Source organism: Lepidochelys kempii, chromosome 5 (genome assembly GCF_965140265.1).
Source record: "Lepidochelys kempii isolate rLepKem1 chromosome 5, rLepKem1.hap2, whole genome shotgun sequence".
In the NCBI taxonomy this organism is placed as follows: Eukaryota; Metazoa; Chordata; order Testudines; family Cheloniidae; genus Lepidochelys; species Lepidochelys kempii.
Genome location: NC_133260.1, coordinates 7,193,745 through 7,208,072, shown reverse-complemented (window position 1 = coordinate 7,208,072; position 14,328 = coordinate 7,193,745). Strand labels below are relative to the sequence as shown.

General features: G+C 43.5%; 1 protein-coding gene across 14 annotated transcripts in view; it reads left to right on the top strand.

Annotated features, from left to right (window-relative positions):
* Positions 1–14,328, top strand: part of CELF4 (CUGBP Elav-like family member 4) — an 889,490-nt gene that overhangs the window by 17,907 nt on the left and 857,255 nt on the right. The gene's annotated exons all lie outside the window — the stretch shown is intronic.

Below are 14,328 nucleotides of genomic sequence, written 5' to 3'. Positions count from 1 at the left end.
AATAGCTGGAAACACGGTTTAATGAATTTTAATGGGATCATTCTGAATCCCATGCATATTGCATCTGCTGACTGTAGGAAGTCAAGGTATTGTTGAAGGGAAGGGTATTGCCCTACTTTAGGTTTCACAGTTTGTTATTTTTTTTTTTAAATCCCGCAACAAGCACTTTATTCAGAAAATATACATTTCTATACTGATTAAAAAAATGCCCTTGCAAATGGAAAATCTTGCACTGCCTGGGAGTGCACAATACCATAGATTATTCTACCGTTCCATAGCACATGTGCTTTACATTTATTGAATCAAATTGTGCCATCAAGATTAAGGTGCCTTTAGCATCTCTCCCTGCTAAGGAGCCCTCTGTCAGGAGTTCCGCTGTCAATTACATCATGTAAATCTGGGGTCACTGATTTCTTCTGGGATTAGACTCATGCAAATGAGAGCAGAATTGGGCCCCTTCTGGTGGGGAGAGAAAGAGAGAGATGGAAGAAAGTTCTCTTTTATTGAAAACGTAGGTTGTCTGGGCCAGCATCAGGAGCTGTCCCGCTCATTTCCATGAGGGCTCTGGCAGGGCATCAAAAAGACAAGGTGAATCCGGTACAACACAGCCAACACAATCGTACTGTAGGGAGAGCATCTGATGTAGCAGCGCATCACGAACATCAATGGGTTCAGCTTTGTAGTGCCCACATGAGGTAAGTCAGTAGCACCATCCTTCTTTGACACAGAGGGAAACTGAGGCAGGACAGTTAACATGACTCACTATGGAGTGCATCAGAGCCAGGGTCAAAGCACAGATTACAACTCAGGAGCATCTGGCTTCTAGTCCTAACTATCTGTCTGTTTCAGATACATCTATGTTGCCAATTCCCCTGGTATCTGGGTACCAACCTATGTTCTATAGATAAGGCAGGATACCGGCTCAAACAGCAGATAAAATGAAACAGCCAGAATTTCTGTTCACTAGAGGGCCAGTCCTGAATGGCTGAGACCCCTCATCTCCCATTGAGGTCCTAGTTTCTATTCCCACTGGAGTTGATGGGGATAGCAGCTTTCAGGATTGGGCTCTTTACATTCAGGGCTTGTCTACACCAAAGATACACCGCTTTGACAGTATTAGTATAATTAAAGTGATATAGAGCCCTAGTGTGCATGCAGTTTTACTGGCATACAGGTGCTTATAGTGGTCTAGCTTATTCCCAAAGGGAAGGGACATGAACTGGTATAATCACATACATGCTAGGGGTGGTACTGATATAACTATTTTGGTTAAAAAAAATCACATCCCTATCTGATCTAGGTATACTGCATCAAAAACTGTCTGTATATGAGGAGTCCCAGAGCCTCTTGAGATAAGTGACCGAAAACGTCTGAAGAACAGAGACTGCCTCATGCTGCAAAGCTGGGATCTAGATGTGGGTTCGCGCTGCTTGCAAAGACTTGTATGGATCTCAGATTTTGATTTGTCATATTATGGCGACAGGGGCCAGCTACCAAATTCAGCTTTGGATCTTCTTCCCCAGCGTTCAGGGCACACAGATCCATGTTGCTTTTTTCAGACCTGTCTACTTTCAAGCAGGCAGCAGAGTGCCTGTTTTAATGGTACCAATATGTTACCCAGGCAAATAAATGCCAGACAAAATGCCAAACATGTTACCCTAAATGCCAGCATTCCGGGTCCTGAAATCAAACCGAAATGCTTTGTCATCAAAGTGATCCTTCACCAGGCCATTTACTTGGTGTCTATTGCCTTAATTCAGCTGGAAGGAACCACTGTCCCTTTCCATCTTTCCCAAATATATGCTCCTCTTAAGACATTATCAGCTTGCCAGCAGGGTGCTTCCACACTGGCCACAGCTGGTCTGAAGCTGTCAGCATTCTCCAGTAAAGTGTTAAACAATACTTCAGATGAGATCAGACTGTTGTTTCTCCACCCCGCTCCCCCTCGCCACCCCCCAGATGCTGCAGCAAATGGTTTATGTTTACTGTGTGCTAAAATTACACAAAAACAATGTCTTTTTCTCCTCATGCTCATTTCCGGGGGACTGTTCTCTCCTGGGGAGGAAAAATCAGACATCTGGGCTTTTCTTACAAAATCAGAAAGTATTGCGAGTCTTATGAAAAACTCCCTGTTCTGACCGATTGCTCTGTTTATATCCGATGAGCAGACCAACTTACTGGTGCTTTGGCAATCTCTGACCTACCTTGGGACCATTGTGGAATTTCTCTCATCACTAGTTTCTTCTGTTTTACCCACTCTTCTCTACCGATTCCCAGTGCTGCAGCAATGTACCCTCAGGAGCGGCAAGTCAGCAGATGTGCGTTCTATTCCTAGCCCTGCCTCTGGCTCACTGCGTCAGCCAGGGGCACATCACTTCCAGAGAAAGTTTTCAGAAGGGGCCACTAAAATGTTTAGTGCCTCCGTGTTTTGAGTGCCCAGCTTGAGATGTGTAGGCATCTCCAAATTGGGCTCTCAAATTGAGTGGCCACTTTTGCAAATTTGGCTACCTAAAAAAAAAAAAAAATCATTCTGTGCCTCAGTTTCCCTCTCTGCAAAATGGGGACAATCATACTTCCTCTTTTGTAAGGAGCACTGAGATCCTCCAGATGTGCTAGACGTTGTATTACTATACCATCCATGCACAGGGAATAGGTGTGTCTTCTCAGTATCGTAGATATTGAATGAATAGATATTCCCTCGTAACCAGAACTGTTCCTGGCTGTTGCATCAAGAGGGGAGCTGGCCTTGTTTGGAGAATGATCTGTGAAACCACCAAACCCCTTTTCTATTTCAGTCTTCTTATGCTGGGGATAACGATTGAACAACTGATGCCTGGGAATAAATTTTTCTCGTAGGACGTCTATTTGAGCACTGACCCTGTTATTAATCAGCCTGGATTTGCTATAGGAAGGACAAAGGTCAGTACAGCTTGACTCGCTGTGTCTCTCTGACACACCAGATACAATGCTGCCACATTGTGGCTTGTTCTTATCGGTTCTGCCGCACACAATGCACACACCTTATGCTTGCCTCCTGGAAAGGAGCATTTCAACTGTCTCTCCAGGGAGGATGGGTTGCTTGATGACTCATGCACCTCTCATTTTTGCACACACCACCCAGCCCGATGGTTTTGCGCACACACCAAGAAAAAGATCCCGCACCAATGACTGTAAATTACAAACAGGTTGCATGTTTCAAGGGCTTTGTCAAGCAAGTCTGTTTGGGCTTCATGCAAAGTCAAATAGAATGTAGTGTGCGTTCAGGGGCAGGCAGTATTTGACTTCCATCAGTTTCAGACACAAAGCCGCTCATTGTAATCATTGTTGCCATGTGGGACTCAGTCCTCCAAATCCCTGCTCAGGTAAGGAGTTGCTTTGAACGGGTCTGCATGTCCAACGGAATGCTTGCTGGATCAGGCCTCTGGTCTTCCTAAAAAAATCAACCATTTGTCTCAACCTACTGCCATGTTCCCAATTCCCCCCCACCCCACCCCCCGCGCCCTTCCTTCCTTTGAAAAATCCCAGAGCAGGACAGGAAATTAAACCCCTCCATAAAGAATCTTTGGTGTCACACTGGCTTTTCACTCATTTGTTGTACAGTCATTATTTGTGGGGATGGTGGGCAGGGAGAAGAAAGTTACTTTATTCATTTAGTAGAAGCAAGAGCTTTCAGAAGAGCTTTAAAGCAACCGGCCACACCCACATGAAATAAATATATCGGGTGGGAACTGCTACCATCTGTCTGTGTATCATCAACGTCACAGCTTCCGCCTCGTATTAATATCCTCATTGTGCCGCCTCAGGGCTGGTTCTAGATGCCCATTATTAGGGAGCGAGGTGAGTATTCAGGGAGGTGGGAGGGCTGGATGTCACTGTTTTAGAAAACAACATTCCAGCAGTTCAGGGGCTAGTTAGATCCCCAGAAAAACTTGGATTTTAAGCATTTAGAAAAGCAGCATTTGGCTACTGTGTCAGTATTTTGTCATTGTCACGTCCGCTGCTTAACACTGGATACCTCCGTACATATTTTGGCCTTTCTTACAATAATTGGGGCACCTTGAGGATCATTTGGGGGGATGCCCCTTTTACCCCCTCCCCTGCTAGCACTGGGCCTATGTCGGATGTTAATGAGTGCTAGGTGCACTGGAGTATCATCAATGTGTTTGGAGGCTGCTCTAAATCGAGGGAGTAAATGAATGAGCTGTCCAGGAAGGCTGTCTCCAAGCCACGCAGAGCCATTCCCTCAGCTGCTCAAAGGTTTCTCGCTTTGCCAGGCCAGACAAATTCCACTGCAGCCTGGATGTCTCTGTTCCCTGCTTATCTTCAGATCCTCGGTGTTCTCTGCTGGGAACCCATTTGCCTGCACGTACTGAAATATCTGACGAGTCTGGTCTTTTGCACCCCACTGAGACCATGGCTGCGCTGCAGACCCTGTGCTGGCATAACTGTGTCGGCACAATGTAGACACAAACTATGCCAACAGAAGGTGTTGTTCTGTGGGTACAGTAATAGCACCCCCGCAAAGGATGTTAGCTAAGCAGACAGCAACACTCTTCTGTTGGGTGTGTCTTCCCTGTGGGTTTTGTCGGCACAGCTGCATGGGGTAGGGGGCGTGATTTTTTCACATAGCTATACCAGCATAATTTTGCCGTGTACAGAGCCACTATGCAGTGTGGATTAGTGTGCTTTTAAAAATCCCATGCATATTGAGGCCAGGTAATATTTCAGAGGCGAATACCCCACCAGCTCCTGACAGAGTCAACCAAGAAGACTCCCGCACAGGGCCGTCGCACCATTCTTGGGGCACAGCTACAGGCTCAGTTTTGGACTGTTACTCGTTCACGCTCATGAGAGGTGTCACTTGACAGCCCCTCTGACTAGCGGACCGTTGCCAGAAGCAACACAAGCTCCTCACATCATGCAGTTCCTCGCATGCTGCAGCTCTCCTCAGTCTTTGTGTGGAGGGATGAGGCGGGAATTCAGTCTCTGGTCAATCCTTGGGTGCTCTGAGGGTATGTCTACATGGCAGATGGGAGCGTGACTGCCAGCCCAGCTAGACAGACACACTGCTTGAGCTGCAGCATGTGTGTCTACTCAGGCCAGGAGCACACACCCAGACCTGACCTGAGGGGACGATGAATTGCAATCAGGTTTGTGGTGTGGACACCTGGGCTGAGATCCACCAAGTCACTTCACAGAGGTCACCACGCAACTATCAGGTCCTAACAACTTTGGGTAGGTGATGAATGGGACCGAAGTTTAACCAGTTCTTGAAGAGAGGCGCTCTATCTCATCCCCAATCCCATGAGCTGTCCCATCTCCACTGCTACTTGGTTTCCTGTCCTGCATTGCAGAAAAAATCGTGAAGCACCTCTCACCAGGAGTTCTTCTGGAGCGATTTTGATAGCTCTGGAATTATTAATGCTCTTATTAGAAGAAAGACAGGGGGGAAAAAACAGGAGATAGGAAATGTGGTTCAGTAATTAGCTCAGAGGAATGGGGACTAGGACTCCAATCCAGGAAAGCCCACGTTGGGGAGGACAGAATAAATAAAGTCACTTTACCTGACTGGAGTACCAATGTCATTCTGCCAACCTGCCCATTCAGGCCCATGCAAATAACACAGGAAAACGACTGATGAAAGCCCTGATCCTGCAAACACGCATGTGCTTGATTGTCGGCCCATTGATGTCATTCGTGTATGTAAATGATTGGCCCAGCAGGGTGTGAATACACAGGGGGAAAGGTGAGACATGATACACACAGTGCTGTCAAACATACAAGATAAACATTCTCAAAATATTAGAGACTTTTTTCTTTCTCTTTCTTTGTTATAACGGCCAGATCCTCAGTGGGCGGAACTTGGGACAGCTCCATTGACATTGATTTTCACCAGCTGACAATCTAGCCAAATGCATGTAGGTGTAGCTCGTAATAACAGGAGGCAGAAATGTGATTTTGAAGTTGATGTCCCTTCATCACCAACTCTTGTTAATTAAAGGCCAAAATATGAAGCCTTTACTCCTACCGATCAGCCGCTACTCACAGGACTAGCCCCGTTGAAGTCAATTTCTGTAAGTAACTGCTCATCAACGCAAGTAAACTGTTCACAATCTGGCCCTACCTATACTAGAGTTGCAGTGCACTGGAAGCAGACATGAAAAACAAGTTTACTCCGGCATCGTTGGTTACAGCGTAGGATAAAATATATGCATCATACTTACTGTATCCTGAATGGCACTGTTAACGAGAGAATGTGTAGTATTTGCCTACAGTGGTTTTTACTGCTTGGGTTAAAGATTTGCATTTTTCAGAGTGAATTTTCTAGTTGGAGAATGCACCATTACACATTATGAAGAATTATTATTTAGAGGCTGGGATTTCTGGGATTTCTAAACTATCGCCCATTTAACTTTCTTAACTATAACTCTTTCTTAAAAACCACTGTTGTTCTTGTTGTTGTTTCCCAGGTGAGGAATGACTTGTTGATATGCAGCAAATAGTAATAAGGGGTGATTTCCTTCCAGTTACAGATATTGGAGCAAAGTGCACATAATGGATGTATTTTTACATTGGAGAGGTTACATCTGTGTACAAAAACAAAGCCATTTTGGCAGTCACGTTACAGATTAAGGGCTGGATTTTGCACCAGCTAAATCAATGGGACTTTTGCCACTGATTTCAGTGAGAGCAGGATAGGGAGCTGAATTGCCATTGTAATGAGTAACTAAGAAATAAATATTGACATAACTAGGTCAATAATGGTGGTGTTTTTAAGTGCTAAAACTGTTCATTATAACAATAGTGTTTTTTCATGCTCATTGTAACTGCAGTGTAGCTACAGTACCATGAAAGTATAATAATTTATTTCCATTGTTTGTATTACAGTGGCTCTCACAGGGCACAACCAAGATCAGGGCCTCATTGTGCCAGGTGCTGCACATACATATAATAAGAAAGAGTTCCTGCCCCATATAATGTACCTTCTCAATAGACAAGCCAGAGAAAGGATGGGAGGGGAAACAAAGCCACGGAGAGATGAAGAGACTTGCCCAAGGTCACAGGACAGCTCAGTGACAGAGATGGGACTAAAACATAGGTCTGCTAACTCCCAGCCCAGAGCCTTAGCCAGAGAGAAACAAGGAGTTATATAACAGCTACCATCACTCCCCCCACCCCCAAAAATGAATAGAAATCAGGAACAATCTAACTAGAAATGCTTAAGCAAACTCCGAGGAAGGAAAGTCAGCATAATAGGGAAAGGGATTTATTCTCACAAAAGGGTACTCTTGTTTAAAGCAGCAGCCAGGAATGCTGGGATATGCCTCCAAGAAACACACGCTGGCATGGACCAGAAATGAAGCCATCCCCACATGAACAGAGAGAGTTGTGCTCTGCTCTGTGTAGTACGTGAAATGTGTAAGTGGTTATGGTCCCTGGAGGCACTAGGGCATATTACTATATATAGGACTGTTCCCAAATTACAGTACATCTTCCCTTGGCTGTAGCATTATCAGAGTACAGGGATTTTTAAACCAGCCCACTCCAAGCTATTTTCCTTTGTTCACTGTGTAGCCAAGTGTTAATCATTGCATGGAAATGAGATAAAAATCCACGGTGGAAGTAATCAAAGGCAAAATGTGTATATAAATAGAGAGGTTTCTGGGAACTAACCATTGTGTTTTGTTTTTCAAAGCATAATAGTAAAATTATATCTACTTTAAAGAGGTTTAGTTCACCAAAACTCCTTATTTAACAGGTAGTGGATAGAAATAGGTACGGATCAATCAAGGAACTTTATGGAAACAACCCATTGACTTTAGTGAGGCTCTATGGGTATGCAATAAAACACCAGTGGCTAGCCTGTGTCAGCTAACTTGGCCTGCGGGGCTGGTGCTGCAGGGTTATAAAATTGCATTGGAGATATTTGGGCCCAGGCTGGAACCCGGGCTCTGGGACCCTGCAAAGGTGGAGGGTCCCAAAGCCTGGGCTCCAGCTCAAGCCCATATATCTACAGTGCTATTTTATAGCCCCACAGCCCAAGCCCTGCAAGCCTGAGTCAGTAGATGTGGGCCAGCCACTGGTGTTTTATTGCAGTGTAAACATACCCTTAGAGACCAGAGCTATACAGGCTGGCCAATTAGCTCAGGAGGTACCTGGGTCAACTGCATATATTGGCCAAGATTGCAGCTATCACCCTTGAAGAATGGCAAACAGGAAATTGCCCCTTGCCTGTGTGGACAAAGAATGAGCTTTTATAAATGTTTCTTTGGGGGACTGATTCTGCAAGGATGCTGAGAGCCTTCTAGGTATACTTACAACTGCCTCAGGGCAAAGAGGAGTAGGGTAGGACTAGATGACTTCTTGTGGTTCCTTCCAGACTTACATTTCTATGATTTTATTATTCTGTTAGGTACTGATATTCATCTTCTTTTGACCTATAGGGAAGTTGAGATACCTGGGTTTATTCTCCCTCGTCTTTACATCTGCAATTGATTTCACACCATACTGGTTCCAGATATTTCCCCCCCCCCCTATATGTTAGGGTTTCTTTTTTTAATGGCTTCCTTCCCTTTCAATATTTTTGTCCAAAAGCTATTTGTTCAGTAATCTCCCCTTAGGGATTAGCACACTAATAGGCAGTCAACAGAACAAGAAAGAAAGAAACGTAAAGGATGAATACTTGGGAGAGAGCATTAATCTTTTCATGTCCTGATTCTAGTCTGGTACATTCGCTATATATATATGTGTTGACTCTACCTGACACATCTACAGCATCATTCAAGCAAAGATTTCAGGGTGCTTTGTAAGCATTAGGGGCACCTCTACACTTACAGTGCTGCAGGGCACAATTGTATCTCTACAGCAGCGCTGCTGCAAGGAGTGTAGTGAAGACGTTCTATTCCGACAGGACGGAGTTGTCCTCTCGACATAAAAAAAACCCCACCGCCTCGAGCAGCATAAGCTATGTCTGTGGGAGCAGCTCTCCTGCCAGCATAGTGCTGTGTGTACCAGTGCTTACGTTGGTGTAATTTATGTCGCTCAGGGGTGTGGAAGTGGGGAATGGTTATTCACGCTCCTGAGTGATCTAAGTTTTGCTGACATAGGTGGTAGTATAGACATAGCCTCAGTCTCCCAATGTTCATGTGAGTTAGGGAAGCAGTGTCACCCCCATTGTGCCATTGTGCAGAAGGGTAAATGAAGGGAAGGAGAGGTTGACTTTTGCAAGGTTGTACAGTGATTCAGTGACCGAGTCGTTCTCACCATTTCACAGCATTCCACCCGTCCCTTTACATCTGTGGCCCCAACCCTGAAAACACTTAGTTATACATGTGTTTAATTTTAACCACATTCATGCTTCCATTAAACTCAATGGGTCTGCTTGCATGTTGGACTTAGGCACATGTGTAAAAGTTGGCCGGATTGAAGTCTATATTGCTATACTGGTTGTTTCCTCCTCCTCAATTTGGATTGGATAAAATACCATCAGATAATTGTGCTCTAGTGTCTGAAAAACAGGGCACATGTGCAAATGTACAAGGGAATTCAAGAAAACAAGATGGCGGACAACAGACACATCAGATTGTGGAGGATTTCCCCTAAAATATACCTCTGCTTCTCTTTTGAAGAATGTTTACTTGTACATATATGGTCCTTAGTCAGGTTTTATGCTTTTCACTCAGTTCTTTCCCAGAAAAACTACCAATCTAATTTGTCATTTAGGACTAATTTAGCACTGTAGTAAAAGCTTTTGAAAAATATTTTTTCCTGAAAATTGCTACAACACATTTTGGTAGGAATCTGTTAAAAGCATTTCCCCCCCCGCCCCCCCGCCTGCCCTCTCGTGACTGCGTATTAAACACTTTTTCAGACTAATTCTTCTCACTTCTAGCAAGCAGACAATGGGACTACTCATGCATACGATTAAGCACGAGGAAAAACAGCTCAATAATTGTATTTGAAAAGCCTTGCATGCTGTTAATATTCCTAAATAACTCATGCCTGTGAATAAATTTACAAAAAGTTGTGCATGTCACTAGCAGTGTTTTAAAATACCCACAAAACACAGGAACATACGAAAGCCAATAATTTTAACGTCCTAACATGATCATACAATCTGTCCTCAGTTAGGCCCTGATTCTGAACAATTTATGTCCATAGGAGGTTTTTTATTGACTTCGATGTGGATATGATCAAGTCCTGACTCCTCAATTAATTCAAATAGGTTGCATGGGTATAACTCAAGGCTGAATTTGTGCTCTAATATAGTTTTGATTATAATATTTCCTAGTAGACCCGGTTGGGATTTCTTTACTGAAGGTTTTTTCACTCAAAAAATTCAGTTCATTGAAGCAGAAACTGTTCAGGAAACAGGGTCAGTTTGGACATATCTCCTGAGAAAAGGTTTTGGAAAAGAAAGTTTTGAAATTATGAAAATGTCTTGTTGTCACATTTTCAAACCAATTTTTTGAGTCCAAACAACCTTTTGTTTTGAAATTTTAGTACATCTAGACTAAAGAAAGATTAAAAAAAGAAAGAAAAAGGTCAAAATGGAAACAAAATATTTCTGAATTATTTCAAGAAAAGTTTTCTATTGACCTGAGCCAAACAACTTTTGGGGTTTCTCAGTTTTTGAAAATTTTTGAGATTATTGACTTTTTGTCCTGATTCGGAAAAGGAATTTCCGTTGAAATCTCTATAGTTCTCACAGGATGGAAAAATTTTTATGTGCCCAGCCCTACATCATGGTACAGGAAATGCCTGTCGGACGCACTACCCAGAATCCTTTTCAGGAATGTAAGTGTGTTCGTGTTTGGACAGAGAAAATAAAACAAGGTGGATTATTAACAGCAAATCTCAAGGTACCCACTTTACTATTGGTAATGATCTGGGACTCCCTCCTCAGGTCTCATGGTAGCACCTTGTTTTGTTAGATACATACAGCAGAGGGAGCTAGTATTATTATTCAAAAGGCCATAGAGTTGGTAGATGTGCTCCTGAAAGGTGTATGTGGGTTGCAGGAAACTGCAGGTCAAAGGTTTAATAAAGCAGTATTACTAGCCCTCCTCCCCGAGCATTCAAAGATCGTGAATTAGACTGCCCCCAAAATCATGAGCTTTTTTTTTAAAAAAAAAGAAACTTTGGGGTCTTTTACTTGCCTTCTGGAGTTTGATCCTTTAGGGTTCATGTTCTCCCGCTTTTCTAAGCCAACACAAGAGCTAGAAAATAGCCATTTTTAATGAAAGCTGAAATTCTCACACATTCACATGCTCCCAAGAACTGGAGCTACCCTAAAAGACGCCAGATTACAAGAGACTCCGAAATGGATCCCAAGAGTTGGAAATACTGGTGAAGGAACAATAAAAGGAGCTGATTGACTATTTATTCAGCATATGAAGAAGGTATTCTGAAGCTGACCTCTCATGGTTTCACTGCCTGTCTCCTGATTTATTTGCTCTTTGTCTTAAAGCCTCAGCTCCTGGACTCATGTGTCTTTGAATCTCAGCTTTCATTTTATTTTAAAAGTACATTTCTAGCCTTCACAGTTGTGGAGAAAAGCTTGAGAACACTACCCTAAAGGCTTGAGAAATCAGAAGGCAAATAAAAAGAACCCCACATGTAGTTATTAAAAAACCCTCATGAATTTGAAGCCAGTCTCAGGATTTTGGTTCCCAGATTGATGATTTTTGAGCAGTTGGAGTTGGTAATAGTGCCATAGACCCCCCCTACAGGTAAAGAGAAATATGACATACACAACTCCTTGGAGACCTTTAGCAGTGGGAGCTGTGTGAAATGTCTGCCACACAAGCAGAACTGATGTATAACTCACCCTGGTTTCATGTTTTCTCAGAGACTGGCAACTCAGGCCCAGGTTAGTTTTAAAGCCCATCCATTCTTTCAGCTGAGTCCAGACCCTCGTTCAAGGGAGACTGGCCTGATGTTTGGTTTTACAACGTGTAAAACTTGGGGTGTCGCAGAGAGTTGACAATGATGGTTCAGTCTGAGATTAGCTATCAAGGCTCAAAATGAAACTGTGCCCATGTCTCCATTTTATCTGGATTTTTAGAAAAGTTCCTGTTGACTGCTCACCGGTGGAAATGTCCTGCTGTTCAGAGAGCCCCTTTGGGCTAAGTGGAGCATAGGCTTTGTCCAGGCTCTCTTCAGAGGGGCAAATTTCACTGCTAGGCGATTAACAATAATAACCAATCTTATCAATACAGCAACAGCCAGCTATCTACTCTGCTCATGCTAACAGCCTGTCGGGAATAATCAATTCCTATCTCTGCCTTCCTGAACCCGCCTCCCTCTTGAAAGCCTGGAAAAGAAGATAGGCCATACCGCATGACCAGAAGCACAACAAACTTTAGTCTTGCTCAGGGGCAGATTTAAAGACAAAATGCCCCATGGGCAAATGAACAGGTAGAGCCCAGAGCCTAGGATTTGGGGTAGGCAGTAGGAGGCAATGAAACAAATCCTGCCCTTGAATTGATGCAGCATTTCTTGTTCTCTTTTTGTTTGTTATTTCTACCTTTATGCCCCTTCAAGCTCTCACTTTTATTGTTCTATTCTTTCCTGTTCTTCTACTATTTTCACCCTTTATGTACCACTTCCCAGCTAGGTCTCTGGACAGAAATCCCATCTCTGCTACTAGGTTGGCTGGTGAGCTTGGGCAAGTCATGGCACTGCTCCGTGCCCCAGTTTCCCCATCTGTAAAATGGCAATAATGATCCTGATCTCCTTTGTAAAGCACTTTGAGATCTAATCTAGCTACACAAACACACACACACACACACTGGACCCAGTCCTACAGTCGTTCTGCACATGGGGTTTCCCACTGAAGTTACACAAGGTGTTGCATTTGGAAGGCCTGCAGGGTAGGCTAGTAAGTGCACTGTATGTAATACACAGAGGGCCTGATCCAAAACCCATTGAAGACCATGGGAATCTTTCTATTGAGTTCATTGGGTTTGGACTCAGGCCCACACTGAGTAATTGAAAAGAAGTTTCTTCATCACTATCTCTATGCTCCTTTTAAAGCTACAAAAGGAGTCAATTTTGCACCCTGTATCTGAGGTTGCTGTAATAATATGACGGTCTTATTTATGCCCATCAAAGACACCCAGGCAAAATTGTGGGCTAGTTTAGATTTATATTCAAACCATTCTGCATCCTCAATCCCCCCCACCACATTGCCTCTTCCCCATCCCTCTCCAGAATACATTTGCATCCTTTAAATGATCTTGTTTATTCTAGATGTTGGAATATAGTTATCTGAATATTAATTATGGCTTTAGTGAAGTTCATCGGCTGAATGCAGGAATTGAGAATTCTTCCTCAGTTGCAGCCACCTGCTTAGATTTCTGTGTTTATCTGCTTCACTGAGTTTAAATCAGTTTCTGTAAGTGAAAGTCTGTTGCTTTGAGCAGATGTTAATGCTCAGAAATAGTGTACAGCCTGCTATTAGCATATGTACCATAATGCTAATAAATAGAGTCATGTAGCACTCTTGAAGGTGATTCTGATTTCGATAGCTCTCCCCTTCCTCCACCCAATCCGCCTCCCTTTGGAGAACCTTTGGATTACATGTGACTGCAAGCAAGAGACCCTTCCTCACCCTGGCTCCCACCCCTGGTGAGACTTTAGGGAATGGTCTGGTCTGTTTATACTACAGCTGGATGATTAATGATATTGTATATTGTAACTAAATTGTACCGCTATTATCATCAGGTCACTGCTGACAACTAGATATATCATCTCTGGGGTTTATATACAGATAACAAATTTAACTATGTGAATAAGTGAAGGCTCGCTGTTCTGCTAATGCTAATGCAAATGTTTCCACCCACTGGACTTCGGTAATGCACCGTAGGTGGGGATTTCATTACAGCAGCTGCCATTGGGTACCACAGCCAGAGTGGCTGGGGCATCGGTGGTATTCCTATTATCATCCTTGGGTTTGGGTACTGCTACATGACAGGAGCTATGTCAGCCCATAGCTGCATGTCGTGCAGACACTTATTAGAGCGATGGAGGGGGTTTTCCCTCACTATAGAAAATCCACCTCCTCGAGAGGTGGTAGCTAAGTCAACAGAAGAGTTAGTCTGTCAGTCTAGCTGTGTCTACAGTGGGGGAAAGATCGACCTAACTACATCACCCAGAATGTGAGATTTTTCACAGCCCTGAGTGAAGTAGCTAAGTCAGCCTACATTTTAGGTGTAGCCCAGATCTTTGTTTTTGTTTTATCCCAAGGATTTGGAATAAACCATCTATGAAAATGGACAATCATTCAGAATAAAATTGTGCACAAACAGCAGCCTTCTGCCAAAT